The following is an 18,344-nucleotide window of genomic DNA, read 5'->3' as shown; positions in this document are numbered from 1 at the left end:
TTCTCTCTCTCAATATGCATGTGAGTGTAAATGTCAGCAGCATCATATATGTCTAAAGGAATGAAGGTTGTTGGGTAAAAAAAGAGCATATTGATGCAGTTCACTCAGTCTGCTATTTTATTCCAACCGTTACTCCTGACCTGGACGCTTCTGTAACGAAAAAATATTTAGTAAAAATTGTAACTTAGTGCCCAAACTAGGCTAAGTTGTAACTTAATTTCAGCTTGTGCAACCAGCCCCTGGATCACATGTAACAGTTTTACGGAGTTTTACCAAAGACTGAAAATCTTTTGGAAAGATGTTTCATCAGCTGAACAATCTCTATGTTGTTAAACAACTGTACAATCCGTTGAGGAGGCTGTACTTCTGTCCCTCACAGCTTTATTTTCCTGTCAGAAACTGTCAGTGTTTTCTTTCTAATGCTTTTCTATGGGAAGACATTTAATGTGAGACTTTGCACATTGCGTTTATATTCTGGCTTCTTCCTCTTGCCTGTACAAAATATGCATTACCAATAAGGTGTCCACTGAATCTTGCCTTTTAATATCTGCGTTTTACTACATTATTGCTTGATGCAATCTGCGTAAAAATAGCTGGCGGTCAGTGGAGCAAAGCTTCGTTTCAAGTGGGCGTTCCTATAGGGGTGTGACGTCACGTGAAAACTAAAAATTATGCAAAAATCACTTTTATAAGGTGTTTGAACACAGTTGTGTGGCAGCAGTGTGTGAAAACAACCCGTCTGTAATGGTAAAAATCCACCCACTCATTTTTTTATAAACCCAATAAATCAGAAACAGTCTGTCAGAACAAGCGATTCCAGATTCCTCCCTACATACACGTATATTGTAGGGAAAGAGTCCTGTCCATTTGTGGCGATGAGCCCTGAGTGAGAAGCAGCAGTCTGCCATTACTGTTTTCCTGCTGTAGCTGCTGGAGATATACAATGTCAGCGCCAAAGTATGTTGTGTTTTGGGATGCACCAATGAACATAGGATTCATATTTAGTTTTCCAAATTGCCTCTCTGAAAGAGCTTCTTGGCACTCTGTTAGGCTAATGTTGCTTGAGCTATGCCTGTTTTCCCTGATGCTGCCTTCATGTGCTACCAGAATGATCGCAAATAGGAATGTGGGAGTTAATACTTGCATATGAAAGCAATATGAAGTCGACCGCTTGAATTTGTTGAGCTCATAATCACAAGTGGGACTTAAGTTTGTGATAGCACGCGATGGCACATGAGACCAGCTGTCGTTATTTTTATTGCGCCGTGCTCCTTGTCTATGTAATTCATAAACGATAATTTATTATGCACAGTGCAATCAGATGACTGACTTTTAAAGTCAAGTCAAGTCAAGTCAGCTTTATTGTCAATTCTTCCACATGTACAGCACATACATACAGAGAATTGAAATTGCATTACTCTCAGACCCTTGGTGCATACAGTTAACATTAAACACGTTCAGATACAGATAAATACAGTTTAAACATATGTACATACAACTATACAATTATACAAATGAGGATATTGTAGAAAAAAATAAGAATTAGATCGATAAAGTGGCATAAGGCGCATGGCAGATTAAAACCAGTTAAATAAAAACAACACTGTGTAGATATATTTGTAGTGCAAAAGAGCTTATCAGTCTGAGGACATTGTAGAAAATAAAAACAAGAGAGATAGATAAAGTGCATAAGGCACATGGCAGAATAGATGGAGTGCAAACCAGTTGAATGTACAAAAACAAAACTGTGCAGATGTTTTGTTTTGTTATGAGTGTAGTGCAAGAAGAGCTTATCAGTCTGTTAAAGTGACAAGTCGAAGTGACTGTTCGGATAGATTTTTGTCAGACTATCCGAAGAGATAATTTGCAGTCAATGTTGGATGGGTAGTGATCAGCCAATGCTGCACAAGTGACAGGTGCCGGTCACAGTTTGTTGGTCGGTGGGGGGGTGTGTCACAGAGTCAGAGTTCCTAGTGTGTTGCTGTGTTAAATGGGGGTGAAAGAGGGGAGGGGGGGCAAGGACGAGAGGGAGTTCAGCTTCCTGACAGCCTGATGTACGAAGCTGTCCTTCAGTCTGCTGGTCCTCGCCTGGAGACTCCGCAGTCTCCTCCCTGATGGCAGCAGACTGAAGAAGCTGTGTGTCGGGTGGGTGGGATCGCCTGCAATGCGGAGGGCTTTGTGGGTGAGACGGGTGCTGTAGATGTCCTGGAGGGAGGGGAGAGAGACACCAACGATCTTCTCAGCTGCTCTCACTATGCGCTGAAGTGACTTGCGGCAGGATGCGTTGCAAGCGCCATACCACACAGTGATGCAGCTGGTTAGGATGCTCTCGATGGTGCCTCTGTAGAAGGTGCACATGATGGGGGCTGGGGCTCTGGCTCTTCTGAGTTTGCGGAGGAAGTAGAGACGCTGCTGTGCTTTCTTGGCCAGTGCTACAGTGTTGTTAGTCCAGGAGAGGTCCTCAGTGATGTGCACACCCAGGAACTTGGTGCTGCTCACTCTCTCCACAGTCGCACCGTTGATGGTCAGAGGGGCATGCTGAGTGTGTACTCTCCTGAAGTCAACAACAATCTCCTTCGTCTTCTTCACGTTCAGAGAGAGATTGTTGTCACTGCACCACCCGGCCAGGCGGCTCACCTCGCTCCTGTAGTTTGTCTTATCTCTGTTGCTGATGAGACCCACCACAGTCGTGTCATCCGCAAACTTAATGAAAATGTTGGAGTTGTGTGATGGTGTGCAGTCGTGGGTCAGCAGAGTGAAGAGGAGGGGGCTCAGCACACATCCTTGGGGGGCCCTAGTGTTCAGTGTGATGGTGCTGGATGTGTTACTGCCGACCCGTACTGCTTGAGGTCTCCCGGTCAGGAAGTCCAACAGCCAGTTGCACAGAGAGGTATTGAGCCCCAGCTGGGCCAGTTTGTGAGTGAGCTGTTGAGGGATGATTGTGTTGAATGCTGAACTGAAGTCTATGAACAGCATCCTGACATATGAGTCTTTTTTCTCCAGATGTGTGAGGGCTGGGTGGAGGGCAGTGGTGATGGCATCATCGGTCGAGCGGTTGGACCTATATGCAAACTGGCAGGGGTCCAGGGAGGGGGGGAGGACAGACTTGATGTGGTGCAAGACTAGCCGTTCAAAGCACTTCATGAGGATGGGAGTGAGTGCTATTGGACGGTAGTCATTGAAGCAGGATGGAGATGACTTCTTAGGGACTGGAATGATGGTGGTAGCTTTGAAGCATGTGGGGACAACAGCCTGATTTAGTGAGATGTTGAAAATGTCTGTGAAAACCTCAGTGAGTTCCACTGCACAGTCTCTCAGTACATGCCCAGGAATGTTGTCAGGACCCGGAGCTTTGCGTGCATTGATCCTGCTGAGGGATCTCCTCACACTGTCCGGGGACAGCGTCATCACCTGGTCGCCGGGAGGAGGTGGAGTCTTCTGTGCAGTGGTGCTGTTTTGTGCCTCAAAGCGAGCAAAGAAGGCATTCAGCTCGTTCAGCAGGGGAATGGTGTTGTCACAGGTCTGTGGTGGGGGCTTGTAATCCGTAATGGTCTGTATCCCCTGCCACAGGCTCCGCGTGTCTCTGCTGTCGCTGAAACAATGGGCTATCCTCCTGGAGTACTGTCTCTTGGCCTCTTTGATGCCGCGGGATAGGTTGGCCCTAGCTGTCTTCAGGCCCTCCTCATCTCCAGCTCTAAAGGCAGCGTTCCGAGCCTTCAGAAGTCTGTAGACCTCCCCTGTCATCCACGGCTTCTGGTTGGCCCGGACAGTGATGGACTTTGTGACTGTTACATCATCAATGCACTTGGAGATGTAGGCAGTAACAGTCTCTGAGTACTCTTGGAGGTCTGTAGTATTGTTGTATGTGGCAGCCTGTTTAAACATATTCCAGTCAGTGGTGTCAAAGCAGTCTTGAAGTGCCTCTGACGACCCTTCCGGCCACACTTGAATCTGTTTGTGAACTAGTTTGGTGACTTTAACGAGCGGTCTGTATGCAGGCATTAGCATGACAGTGATGTGGTCTGAGGCTCTGAGGTGGGGGAGGGGGAGGGCCTTGTAAGCTCCTCTCTGGGTGGTGTAAACAAAGTCCAGAGTGTTTTTTCCCCTTGTTGGAAAGTCTATGTGTTGGTGAATTTTTGGGAACACACTCTTTAAGTCTGCATGATTGAAATCCCCAGCCAAGATAAGAAAAGCATCTGGGTGGGCTGTCTGCTGCTCACTGGTGTGCTGGTACAGATCATTTAGTGCCTCACTCCTGTTGTTGTTGCTGGAGCTGGGAGGGATGTATACAGCAACGAGCAGTATGGCTGTATATTCCCTCGGTAGATAGAACGGCCGGCACTTAATAATCATAAACTCCACCAGGGGTGAGCAGTGTTTGCAGACCACAACAGCGTCGCGACACCATGCATCATTGATGTAAACACAAAGCCCGCTGCCGCGGGTCTTACCTCCCTCGACGAGAGCTCTGTCAGCTCGATAGCATGTTAGCTGGTCGAGCTGTATGGCGCAGTCCGGTATGCTGTTGTTAAGCCATGTTTCCGTAAACACAAAAACACAACAGTCTCTTACAGTCCTCTGAGTCGAGCGGAGTAGTCGGATGTGGTCCAGTTTATTGTCCAAAGAGCGTACGTTCGCCAGTACGATGGTGGGGATAGCTGGCTTGTGTGGGTTGGCCGCTAGCCTAGCTCGGATACCTCCGTGCTTACCCCTCTTCTGCTTCCTCTCACGCCGCTTGTAGCACCTCCGCTGTGGGCGAGATGCAGTAGTGGTGGTCGGTGATGGAGAAGGCCTTCGGAGCAGACCGAGGTCCCGCAGCTCTTCAGTGTGCGCGGAGTTTAACTCTAAAAATGTGGTTCTGCCGACCTCGAGCAGAAACTCACGACTGTATGCGCGCTTAAAGACAGGTAGACGAGACGAAGATGTGCAAAAACATTGCGACTTACAAGACAAAAAACACGAAAACACCGGTTTGTCAGGAGAGAGAGAAGCTGCTGCGACTGCGCGCGCCGCCATCTTAGGTTAAAAAAAAACCAAGTAAAGATAACAGGCTTGTATTAATAGTGGAATATTTATTATTATTCAAGAGCATAAGCTTTTAAGCTCCGCCCTCTTCTGAAAAGGGGGCCGGAACACCAGCTTATTTGCATTTAAAGGGACACACAAAAACAGCGTGATTGGCTCATACCCTAAAAGTGGCAATTTTAACAAGCTATAAAAATTATCTGTGGGGTATTTTAAGATAAAACTTTACATACACACTCTGGGAATATCAGAGACTTATTTTACATCTTGTAAAAAAAATGCTTTCTCATATGCCATCAGCATTCAGAAAATATGCATTTATATCACTTAAGGCTTTGAATATCTAATAATTATTTAATTATACGAACCTTACAATCCTTAAAGAATCCTCTGAAGTGTGCATTTGTTTATTTTTTTCCAAGTTCTTTCCATATTGATTTTCTTTTTTTAATGATTTATTTCTATATTAGTAAATATCACGTAAAAGGAATATAAATGTTATTGCAGCATGGGTTATTTACTATTTGTTAATTAAATCCTATATTTCAGTTACCTTGATGTCTAAAAAAAATGCCATCAGACAAAAAATTTATAAATATAAAATAAAATAAAACAAAATAAAATAATAAAAAGACAACCACTAGGAAATAATAAGCAGCTCAGACATATGTATATGTATATTTGAGGCAACATGAGGCTGAACTATCATGTAATTCCAAATGTGCATATGTGCATGATGAGAATAAATTCATTTTGTTATGAATAATCTTGCGAAGAACACAAGCTCATAAACCAACTCTCAACACTTGATTTAAATCCAGCCATACTGACCACCTTTTAAATTAGATTTTTTTTTCTTTTCATATTACTTTCATTCTCTGACAAGCAGAGGAAACAGTGAAAAAGCATTAACAACAGAACTAAACTCTGTAAAAGAACCTTCATCACATCCTCCCTACTAATACAACAACCCACACACACACACACACACACACACACACAGCGCAAGGCAAGGCAACCGGTCCGTGATGCCTGCCTGCCTGCATGCAAGCCACTGAAATGGGTCATTTTTTAATTAAATACAATATTAATTACTGCGAGCATCATTAACGATATGTGAGATTTGACTAATTAGTGTAATAGTTTTGGAGTCACGCTCATTAAATATGAAAATTACAGCGGTCTGAAGAATCGCTTTCGTGATCAATCTTGTATGGACAGAAGGGAAATGATTTAGAGAGGCGCTTTTATTGTACAATTATCTTCATTGCAACTCTGCCATACTTGAAGAGAAAGAGAGAGAGAGGCGAGTGCCGAGGGGCCGCGGTGAGAAGGGGCCCGCAGCGCTCGAATGCAATCACCTGCCTTTAACCAGACGAGACACGGCTTCAGTGATGGAGGCGCTCAGGATCGCTGTTTGGTGGAAATGACACGGTGTGCGTGTGATGCCTTCAGTCACGCTTGTTTGGCCTGAAGTGCTTTTCTGATTGGCTGAACCAAACGCTTTGGATTAACTCTCAATGTGCTGCCATTGTGCGTGATACATCTGCCAAAGACAAGCCTATAAACGTCAGTGTGTAGGTTTCACACCAGTAAAGTAAACTAAAACCATAAAAAATTAATTACTTGAAATAAAGCAAACTTAAAATGTAAAATAAAATATTAAAAACTTACCTAGTTGAAAAGGCAACATTTCTCATTTTAATTTTAATTTAACTTGATGTACTAAAATAAACTGAACTAAAAATGAAAAACTATATACACATTAAAAACTAAACAAATAACAAAACATTACAAAAATTGCTAAAACAACTAAAATTAAAACAGAAAATATGCAAAAACTGTTTCGAAATGTTAAAGGGGTCATTAAATGGAGAATCAAAATATTCTTCAGAGGTTACTCTGTGAGAAAAATGAGTTTCAGAACTCAAAACTATCTCCCCAGTTTAAAATATTAATTATTATTTTCTGAAACCCCAGGATTTGAAATCGGTGGAATTGTGACATCACGGTGTTCCCTTTCTGAATAAATAGCTATAATCATTTATTAGTTCATCATGGTGGCTGTTAAAGTAAAAATGCAGTAAAAGCTTTCAAGAGCGTTCCACATGTAATGCTCATTTCATATGCAAAGATGATATAGCCAATCACAGCAGTGGGCGTTTCCATTGAGTCTCACAGCAGACACGCCCCTTCAAAAGGAGCGTTCAAATCAGAGGCTAAAATCAGGGTAGCAAATTACCATTTATATCTAAATTAAAATAAAATACCATACTAAGAGTATAAGTGAACTTCAGGAAGCATTATAAAATAACTTTTTTAAAAATGCATTTCATGAGCCCTGAAAATGACATATAAACTAAGTAAGGAATAATTGACGACGGGCCGTTGAATTATTAGAAAAATAATGCACACCCGAGGTGGTGATGCAGCCACGACGCGAAGCGGAGTGGCCGTTACACCTCGGGTGTGCATTGTTTTTCTAATAATTCAACGGTCCGGAGTCAATTATTCCGCTTATACTACGGTTGCCACACCTCAAGACATCGATCAGATGATATATTTCAAGGGATTCGTCCGGTTTTTCTACTTAAATCGCTATTGTGAGTAGGATTATTTCTTCCGCATCTCATCCAACGACTCTTTTGCTAGTTCCAAAACGTCATTTTAAAGCTGGCAATGGAGGCTTGAGCCGTTGATAGCAGACTAATGCAGTTAATAATGAAGTTATTAGAAAGAGAGCGAGAGAGACAGAGACACAGAGAAAGAGAAACAGAGAGAGAGAGAGAGAGAGAGAGAGAGAGAGAGAGCTTGTATGAATTAGGCTACCTCTGTGTGTCCCTCAACAGTGTTCTGAAGCACCGTCTCTAAACTGTAAGTCTGCTTTAAGATGCAGCGCTGTTATTACCTCGCTAGTGAGAAATGTCTGTCATGTTGTTGTTTTTGTTAGTCCTGTGTGCTGTATAACGTTAGCACTACTGTATGCTAATTTCCGTTATTACAGTTAACTATGCGAAGTGATATGGAACTGTAATGCGGTCAAGAGAGCTGCCTGGAACTACGTTCGCCGTGCGTTTCCCTGAAAATAATTGCACACCTCAGAACGTTCGTCAGCCAATCAGATTCAAGCATTCAACGGCCCCGTAGTATAAATTAATATAATCCCCCCCCCCCCCCTGTTAATTTAGTGTGGGAAAACATGCCTTGATTATATTTAACTATATATTTACTGTTTCACACTTTGATATATTGTGTTTGTATTTGTTAAGTTATTCTATTAGCAAAAGTGTTGCGTAGCGTCATTTGTGCATCTCTGCTCAGTCAAAATGACAAATGACAATCATTCATATATCTGTTAGCTGCGTCACGACTTATCAAAACATTTCCCTCGACATCTAGCATGAGATGTGAAAAGTTTGTGGTAGGAAGCCGCAGTAAAGTGAGCCAGAGCTGTGAATCATGGGTGACCTTGTATCTTCGATGCCCCTTTTGAATATCTTCATTTTAACATAAATACATCTCCCTGGCGCCTTAAATACATGCAATAATGCTATCGCCCGGGGAATTCGAGTCCACTCATAATATTGTAAAGCTCACCTCCAGTCTAGGTGCCCGATAACCAATGCTTTTATCACATTTCATTTATTTTGTATTTTATGCGGCCTCTGTCTTTGTGAAACGATTGCACCTGTTTTGATCTGATTAATTTTGTGCTAGCTCAAACAATTATTTCTCATCTTTATCAGTTAAAGGAATCACCCTCCTTTTATGGGTATCATTTATAACAAGCAGACAGCTACCTGTTTATTAGAATTTCAAGCAGCATATCGCCAGCACAATCTTTCACCGTCCATATTTACATTTCAACTTTGGCTAAACAAGCATGACAAATACACACACACACACACCTCATTTTAATACTGCCCTCTCTTTCCTCCCGTTCAGATGCACAGACTTTATGCAGAAGTCGTCCGGTGCTTTGAGACGCCTTACGGTCAGAAGGAGCGTGCTGCAGATTACATGTGCGTGTCGATCAGAGTGTGTGTGTGTGTGTGTGTGTGTGTGTGTGCGGATGGCAGACAGAGATCGTGACCCCGGGAAGCGCAGCCACGGCTCTGAGGCGCAGGGTAGGAATACAAACATATTTGCATGTGCCACGGCCAGAGCCGCGTTTGACATCTCCACAGCTGTTAATTATGAACTGGCCTGCCGAGAAGTCGACAGAGCTGTGAATATGCAAAACCAGGAGGAGCGGCCAGGGCCTGTCCAACACGCGTGTCAACTCCCTCCCTGCACACGCTGAGACCGCGCCTGCCGGAAACATCAAGCACTCCTGAGTTAGGAAGCTTACACTATTCAGTTCAATTTGAGTTTATTTGTTTAGTGCTTTTCATGATACAAATCGTTGCAAAGCAGCTTTACAGAAAATGTATTTAGGAGTAGGTTATTAGTAGAGATGCACCGATACTGAATTTGATATGATAGCCAATTATGCTGAATGATATCGGCTGATACCGATACCGATAGTTATGAGCGAGTTCAAATTTGACGTGGTCGCATTTGTGCCAGTGCATGGTCTGCGCTGCTCCAAAACGTCTGCTCTGCTCCATCCATAAAGCACGCGCTGCCGAGCCGCTTCACAGTACAGCAGGCAGGGTATACTTCACTTTCCGCGTTCCGTCTCATGCACATCTCATGTTACGCTATGGAGGCTTTCTTTAAATGTTCATTATTTATTTGATTCCTCAGTGTTTGCTAAACGTTCTGGTGTAGCCTATTCCATGCCTCGTCTTATTCCTTTGTTAATTACATTATATAAGTTTGTTTGTAATAAGAATAACAATGAATCCATATTTCAATCATTTGTTTTAGTTTTAAACAGTGAATAGATGTAAGACAAAACAGACAACTATCTTTTCTTGTAAAAAGTGGCAAGGTCGTGAATTCCAATTCAAAAGTGAAAGCATCCGAAGCCCGGTTTATTACACAGCAAAAGAGGAACTCCAGTTCACAAAATTCAAATCACAAATAATACTGAAGAAAAACAACAGGTTGAATGTTAACCACTTTTGTTAACATAAACTTAAACATAAACTTTCCTTTTTTCTTCATAAATACCTTAATACCAGATTTATTCAAACATACATATATAATTATAGGTAAAAAAGCTCCTCTTCAGTGTTGTTTTATAACTAATGAACTGTGAACAGAGGAATAACTTTGCTGAGGTAAATATCACGTTAAGTGACATACTGTTCACAATCTGTTTTATTGGCATCTTTCAGATTGAGCGATTACATTAGACAGACATGAAACATTTTGGTAAGCCATACTGCAACATCTAATGTACATTCATGTGTATTTTGCGCTATAACTTATTAAACTGGAAGAGACTTGAACTTGATCTGAGGTACAATAGCGATCTTTCACGTCACATTTAAAAGCATCAAAACGGCATTCATTGTTTGTATTTCGTGATAGAATGTACAGGATTTGAAAGCGGAGAGTTTGTTTCTTATCAGAAGTCTTTACACTATGGACACTTACACTTTACACTATGTGCACTATGGACACTTACACACACTGCTGCGTGTGCACAATCCCACAAAAGACTCAGCAATATATGTATGTTTACATGCTCATGCACTACAAATCATCCTGCACTGTTCCCCAACCAGCTGCTGACTCAAAATGTTTCTCCTTGCACATGTACAGTATTTGTGAAGCATTCGTATAGTTTGTATTTTTTATCTTCAATTTTTTAGTTTGTATAGGGTAATATTTATGTGAAGCACTCGTATAGTTGTATTTTTTTATCCTTTATTCTTTTAGTTTGTATAGGGTAAATACTTATATATATATATAGTATACTTATAGTTAAATCTGTCAGTAGGTTAGTTGTGTATAGGTTTATAGTGTTTTTTACTTCATTGTTGTATGTCTGTATTTATGTAGCACCGTGGTCCTGCGAGACACAACATTTCGTTCCACTGTATGTCCCCACATGTAGCAGAATGACAATAAAGCTCAACTTGACTTGACTTGACTTGAAATCACAGAGATCTTTGTGATTATTGGATGGATCGAGGCGTGCTACAAATGTTTGGTGTAGAGAAAAACTGTGGATCTGGCAATGCTGACTTGAACTACGGGTGATTCATCTGGTCAAATAGAGCCTGCTTTAATGTCGCTTTTTTAACTGTTAATGCCTTATTGTCCCATTAATTTTGACAGCCCTGAATTATGAGTGAGATTTTCATCACTCACAGTATGAGTTGCAGTCTGACACGTTTTTCCTCCGCCTCTTGATTGACAGGATTTAATCGGCCCTGATCATCAGCTGATTTTGAACAATCGACCAATGGCCGACAGTGAAATAAATGTATTTTATCGGCCGATACCGATTGTTGGCCGATACATCGGTGAATCTCTAGTTATTAGTAGTGACTATGGCAGAAATGTACAGTCAGAATCATGCCGTTGGTTACAAATAACACATAATCAAACAGACGGTGAACACTATAAACTGCAATGATTACATGTTGTGATTAAATATGGTAGTTTTGTGTAGTTTTTCTGAGGGTTAGCATCATCTGAGGTCTTCTGGGGGTTGGCATCATCTCTTCTCAGGTGTTTGTAAGGGTTGGATCCAGACTGAGGCTTGTGTAATCGCTAGTTACCTCGGGATGCAAGTCCCGTGGCAGAAACAGAGAAGCAGATAGAGACGAAATTAGCGCAACTGCTGTTCCAACCAAGCAAAGATGATGTGTTCAACCCAAGCAAAGAATGATAATGTGCATTTGATCAGATAGAGCTAAAGTACAAGGTTGTGAGATATATTATGTGAATGCTTGGCTAAAGAAATGTGTCTTTAATCAGAGAGAGTGTGTCTGAACCCCGAACGTTATCAGGAAGGCTATTCCAGAGTTTGGGAGCCAAATGTGAAAAAGCTCTACCTCCTTTAGTGGACTTTGCTATCCTAGGTACTACCAAAAGTCCAGAGTTTTGCGACCTTAGGGAGCGGGCTGGATTATAGCGTGGTAGAAGACAAGTTAGGTACGCAGGAGCTAAACCATTTAGGGCCTTATAGGCAAGTAATAATATTTTGTAAATGATGCAGAACTTAATAGGTAGCCAGTGCAGAGACTGTACAATTGGGGTAATATGATCATATTTTCTTGACCTGATAAATTGATCATAATGAATTAATTTATCAGGATTGAAAATTAGTCACACAGAAATAAAGCGTATGAACAGTTATTTCACAAAAGAATAAGGACACATCCCCTATTATTCAGTCGAGTCTATTTCTGTTTAGTCACAGTATACATCACATTTAGAAAGAATGATCATTTCTATATTTTAAAATATCAAAAATACGACCCGAGTAGCAGAGGGAATTCCCAAATAAAAACCATTATTATATTTTTATGACATACGCGGAGCGTAGACGAGACGAGACTTATGAAAGATAAAATATGTTACTAAATAAATACACGATTGTGATCGAGAATGAGAAGCTGACGTCTGATTTCTTCAATGTTTACTATGGTAAACATATGGTTTTTTTTGCATCGCTTATTGTATGGTGATCATAATCCACATTGGATCTCAAACTGTTATTTCAAACACTCGCTGCTGTCTGAAAGTGAGTTTTGAGCTAAGTTGGACAGCTTTGGCCCAAGGTTTTCATCGGGCCAAAAAACCCTGGCTTGGCCCCGAGGAAGCCCCGGAAGTGACAGTGGAAACGCGACTGGCCCTGGCACACACTAGTGGAAATGCGGCTAATGATTTGGTTGCACTTTATTTTACAGTACATGTACTTACAGTGTACTTAAAGTGTAAATACCTAAGAAAGTACTGGTAATATAAGATAACTACATGGGGTTAGGTTTAGGGGTAGGTTCAGGGTTAGTACCTAGATATTTCCAGTTATTGTAATTACTTTAATAAGTACATAGTATATACACGGGGAACAGGACCGTAAAATAAAGTGGGTGGTGATGGCGCAGTGGATAAGACACATGCCTTTGGTATGAGAGACCCGGGTTCGAATCCACTGTGAGACACCAATGTGTCCCTGAGCAAGACACTTAACCCCTAGTTGCTCCAGAGGCATGCGACCTCTGACATATATAGCAATTGTAAGTCGCTTTGGATAAAAGCATCAGCTAAATGAATAAATGTAAAGTGCTACCAATGTTTCTAAGATGAAAAAAATGCTGTTTTTGAACTGTCAAATCAAGGAAATACCGTAGTACTGCATCATTTAGTAGCACTAGATTAACATTGCAAGAATTAGATGTTTTGTTTCCAGTCAAGACTTGGAGAAACTTGTTCATGCCTTTATCACCAGCAGGGTGGATTACTGTAATGGTCTCCTCACCGGCCTTCCCAAGAAGACCATTAGACAGCTGCAGCTCATCCAGAACACTGCTGCCAGGATTCTGACTAGAACCAGAGAATCTGAGCATATCACACCAGTCCTCAGGTCCTTACACTGGCTTCCAGTTACATGTAGGATTGATTTTAAAGTACTTTTACTCGTTTATAAGTAACTCAATGGCCCAGGACCTAAATATATTGCTGATATGCTCACTGAATATAAACCGAACAGACCACTCAGATCATTAGGATCGAGTCAGTTAGAAATACCAAGGGTTCACCCTAAACAAGGGGAGTCTGCGTCTAGCTATTATGCGGCCCGCAGTTGGAACCAGCTTCCAGAAGAGATCAGATGTGCTAAAACATTAGCCACATTTAAATCAAGACTCAAAACTCATCTGTTTAGCTGTGCATTTGTTGAATGAACACTGTGCTACGTCTGAACTGACTGCACTGTACTTTATGTAATTATTTCTTATTTTTAACTGTTTTAATTCATATTAAATCTATTTTTAAATCACTTTAAAAGTTTTTAAACTCCTTGTTTGTATTGTTGTGATCCTTTTTTTATATAATTATTTTAACTCCTTTTATGTAAAGCACTTTGAATTACCATTGTCTATGAAATTTGCTATATAAATAAACTTGCCTTGCCTTGCCTTGCCTTGCTTTGCCTAGATCCTCAAAAACAGACACAAATAAAGTGGGACTTTTGTTGTGATGCCATAGAAGAACCATTCTAGTTCCTCAAAGAATCTTTCAGTTAACAGTTCTTAAAAGAAGCAGAACACTTCAAAGAACCTTTTGTGCAATGGAAGGTTGGATGTTAAAGGTTCTTCGTTGAACATCAATGGCACTAAAGAGTGTAGGACTGGGTTAATAATCCTGAAATTATGATATCCTGATGCCCTACATTTCACTGCTGGTTATACTCTGTATAATTGTGTATGAGACAAATAAAAATCTTGAATCTCTTGATCTTGAATCTTGATTTCAATGCACTTTGGGTTGCAGAGATTAAGGATAAAATCTCTCCTCTAATCATTTCTGTGAATCTATTCAAAAAGTCCTCTCAATGAATGGACTCAAAAGTGTGATTCAACAAATTATAACAATTTTCAATAAAAAAAAAACACATTTTGTTCATTTAGTGTGAAAAAGACTCCTTGATTATATCTACTCTTTTAAATATTTAACTTTAACTTTGTTGTTTGCTTGAAACGATGGTTCATCTCATTGAAGAATAAAACTCTGAAGGATTCTGAAGGATCATGAGACACTGAAGACTGCAGTAATGATGCTGAAAATTCAGCTTTGATCACAGAAATAAATTACAGTTTAACACATATTCATATTGTCACGAATCCGGTCTATGAACTTCCGTTCACTCACCACCAGAGGTCACCCGCTCACCACAAGGACTCTCACACTACACAGACTGTTACACTATACCCTGGACTACATTTCCCATCATCCATTGTGCACTGATTGCACACACACCTGAATGCACTGCTTACACAGACACACAGCTGAATCCCATCAGACACGCTTTATAAGCCTTGCACTTCCTCGTCCACATTGCTGAGGATTGTTTAGCATCTGTCACTATGATAGCTACTTTATAGCCTGTCTTAAGTTTTCCCAGTCTAGTCGAAGTCATAGTCTTGCCTGTTTTCCCGTGTGTTTGATTCTTGCCTGTGTATCTTAGATTGACCTATTGCCTTGCTGTTTGGATACTGTTTGCTCCAGACCGGACTATTGCCCATGTTTACGGATTACCTCTTTTGTCAAGCCCTCTGGTTATTGTTAGCCGTCGCTCGAGCATGCCCGCTTAAGATCCTTCTCTTGCCTTGCCCTCAATATACCTGTTTGCCATTGTCAGAAATTTGCCTGTTTAACGACCACGTCTCTGAATAAAGCTTTGCAGATGGATCCGAACGCTTCCTCTGTTCCTTCCGTAACACACATAGAAAACAGCTATTTTTAATTGTATTAATATATCACTGTTTTTACTGTGTTTTTTTATCAAATAAATGCAGCCTTTGTGCATAGAAGAGACTTTATTCAACTTAATTCCAAACGTTTGACCAGTAGAGTGTATATTTTAAGACTTTTGCTTTAATGTGCTAGTAGAAAATACATTTCCAGACATTGATTTTGCCAGTAAGTGTATTAATCAAGCAAGACTTTTGACCGTTCAGTCACTCTGGGATTACATTAAGAGACAGAAAAACGGAGAAAAACTAAATCCATAGCAGCGTTTGTACACGTGCATCAGTATATAATGTTGCTTTACTGTAGATTTCTGCAAGACCTTCTTTTGGAGAGTCTATGATGGTGTGATCAGATCTGTCTTGTGTCTGGATTATTACTGCCAAAATTAATATATCCTAGAGTCGCTACGTCCTCTCAGGTCCTACTAAAGCACGCTGGGTCAGCAGTCAAACGTCTGCTTTCTGGCTCGAGGAGAGCAAACATCTCACAGGCTCTGAGGACGGAGGTTGCGGTGGGTCTGGGCCTTTAATGCGAAGAGTATCTCTGGGAATTTTAATTACTTTCCCTCCCCCAACCGCTGAATCTGCGCTAATATTCCCCCCAAGGACTTTTATAAATTTCATCATTAATAAAATCGGACATTCAATTAGTCCCAAAATCCAGATTGCCAACTGTTTCATAACAGTTGTGCTATGATTTCCCCTTCTTTGTTATAAGTTATAAGAACGAGGAGAGGAGGCGCGCGGGGGGTGCTGAAAGTTAAAACTAATTTCATTAATCTAATTGTCATCACTTCAAACCATCTCTTAATTAGTACGAATTAATATGATTAATCACAATAATGACAAAGGCTCATTCAATTACAGCTTTTGAATGGCGAGGGGGTGTGCTGGGGGTGATATGGCCAGAAAAAACGGAGCGGCAGGTGGAATCAGCCGAGCCGGTCGGGATTCGTCCTGATTATTCTAATGACCGACAGGTTATCATTCACCCTTACACTTTAATAAGCTCAGAAGAGCCACTTTTTCACTCCTGTTTTGTTCTCCAGCTCACAAAAGCGTTAAATGCGGGCCCATTTACAGAGAAACGGCTGATTTGACGCAATGAAACGACATGGCGGTGCTATTCAACGTTTACAAGCGTCAAACAGACTGTGATATTGTTCACGTTTATATTTCGAAATATGTTACTGTCATGACAAATAAATCGCAAAGGTCTGTGCTTCAGTAAGGTGATGCGAGAAGTCAAGCATCACTATCGATATTAGTTAGGTGAACAAACCCCTAACTGTTAAATGTTTTGGTCCAGGATCATTTGTGCTCCTTATGATCTTGTTGTGAAAAGATGTGCTGAGGAGCGACTTACAACACATACAGAATCGCATAATCAAGTTTTTTTTATTTTATAATGTCACAGAATATGGCAAATGTTGGGCTGTGCACTTAAAATGGTGATATGGACTAGTTTTAGAATATTAAGCCATGAAAGGCTACTGAAATATGAATTCTGCATGTTCTAGTTGTCTCTGTGTGAATAAATGGCACTGTTTTATTTACTACATAGAGTATATAACTTACTGAAGCATGCGTGATGCTCAATATATGAGCTGATGAGACGAACACATCAACTTCATCTCCAGAGCTGCTCTGAGAGTCTCTTCAGCAGCATTGCACCATTTCAGTTCAGAAAACTAACTTCAAACATCTTCACAACCATCAACCAAAATAAAAGTTTTCTTTCTCTTGAAGAAATTATGACAGAATATTACTACTGCACAGTAGAATACACCTCTCAAAGTAATAATAATAAAATGATTTAAAAACCTTTTTTTCAAGGAATATCATGATTATTCTTTCATGTTTTCATTTGAACAGAAAACCTCTGTTGTGCAGCACTTCTTTTTTTTTTTTGCAAAAAAATGAATTGTTACATTTTCATATGAAAATATTATTAAAATTGTTGACGTTTTATGCCTTAATTTGATTTCCACAGTTTTTGATAATCCATTTGTATTAAATTATAAATCCTAAAACATTTTAACAAGACAAAACAGAATTTCTGAAAGAAAGAAAAAAGACATTTCATATGGGTCCTATTATTGTTAAAAAAAAAATTCATTATGTTGTTAAAGTTTTATGTATCTTATTGATTATGTATGCTTTTTGATCATTCAAATGTACCTTAACCATTAAATGGAATTAAGAAAAATTACAATGAAAAACACAGAATTTGTGAAAAAAAAACGGATTTAATAGGGCTCTAAAATATGGTTTTTGTTCAATTTTAAATTAATTGTTGTTAAATTGTATAGATTTCATTATTTCAATTAATTCACCTTTTTAATCAGTAGAATTTAATTTAACAAAAAAAAAGAAAAAAACGGAATTTGGGAAAAAATACAACAGAATAAATAAATATTTACGTACATACATCCATAAAATGGACTTCATAGGGTCCTTCAAACTAGATAAAGAGCCTTAACTTACCTAACCAGGAGGGCAGAAGCATGCCTTGGGTCACCGGGTCACACAGATGGACTAAACAGAGTGTTATAAATCTAGAGAGCAAGCATCCCACTCAGCGGGGCTTCTGTCATTCAGTCACTTACGCTGGTTTAGTGAGAAACAAAGCTACTTACCTAGTTCAGCTGAGAGCAGCTCAGATCCTGCTCCTCTATTAGTAGTGCGTGTGAAGACAGCAGAGAAAGCAATCATACACTGAACACTGATATCAAATGACCTCTCTTCTGTATCTGCACAGTCATGATTCGCTCCCGATGTGGGAATTTAAAACGTTTCTTTACAATGTAGCTACAGATATTACAACACTGAGAAACATACAGTCAGTTCTCATGAACTGCTGGCATCTGATATGAATGTATTAAAATGGCCTTGCATGCAGGCAACAGAATATGTTAGAGGAGATCCGACCTATATGAA

This window comes from Barbus barbus (genome assembly GCF_936440315.1).
Source record: "Barbus barbus genome assembly, chromosome: 20".
Classification (NCBI taxonomy): domain Eukaryota; kingdom Metazoa; phylum Chordata; class Actinopteri; order Cypriniformes; family Cyprinidae; genus Barbus; species Barbus barbus.
Note: the sequence above shows the minus strand (reverse complement) of the source record.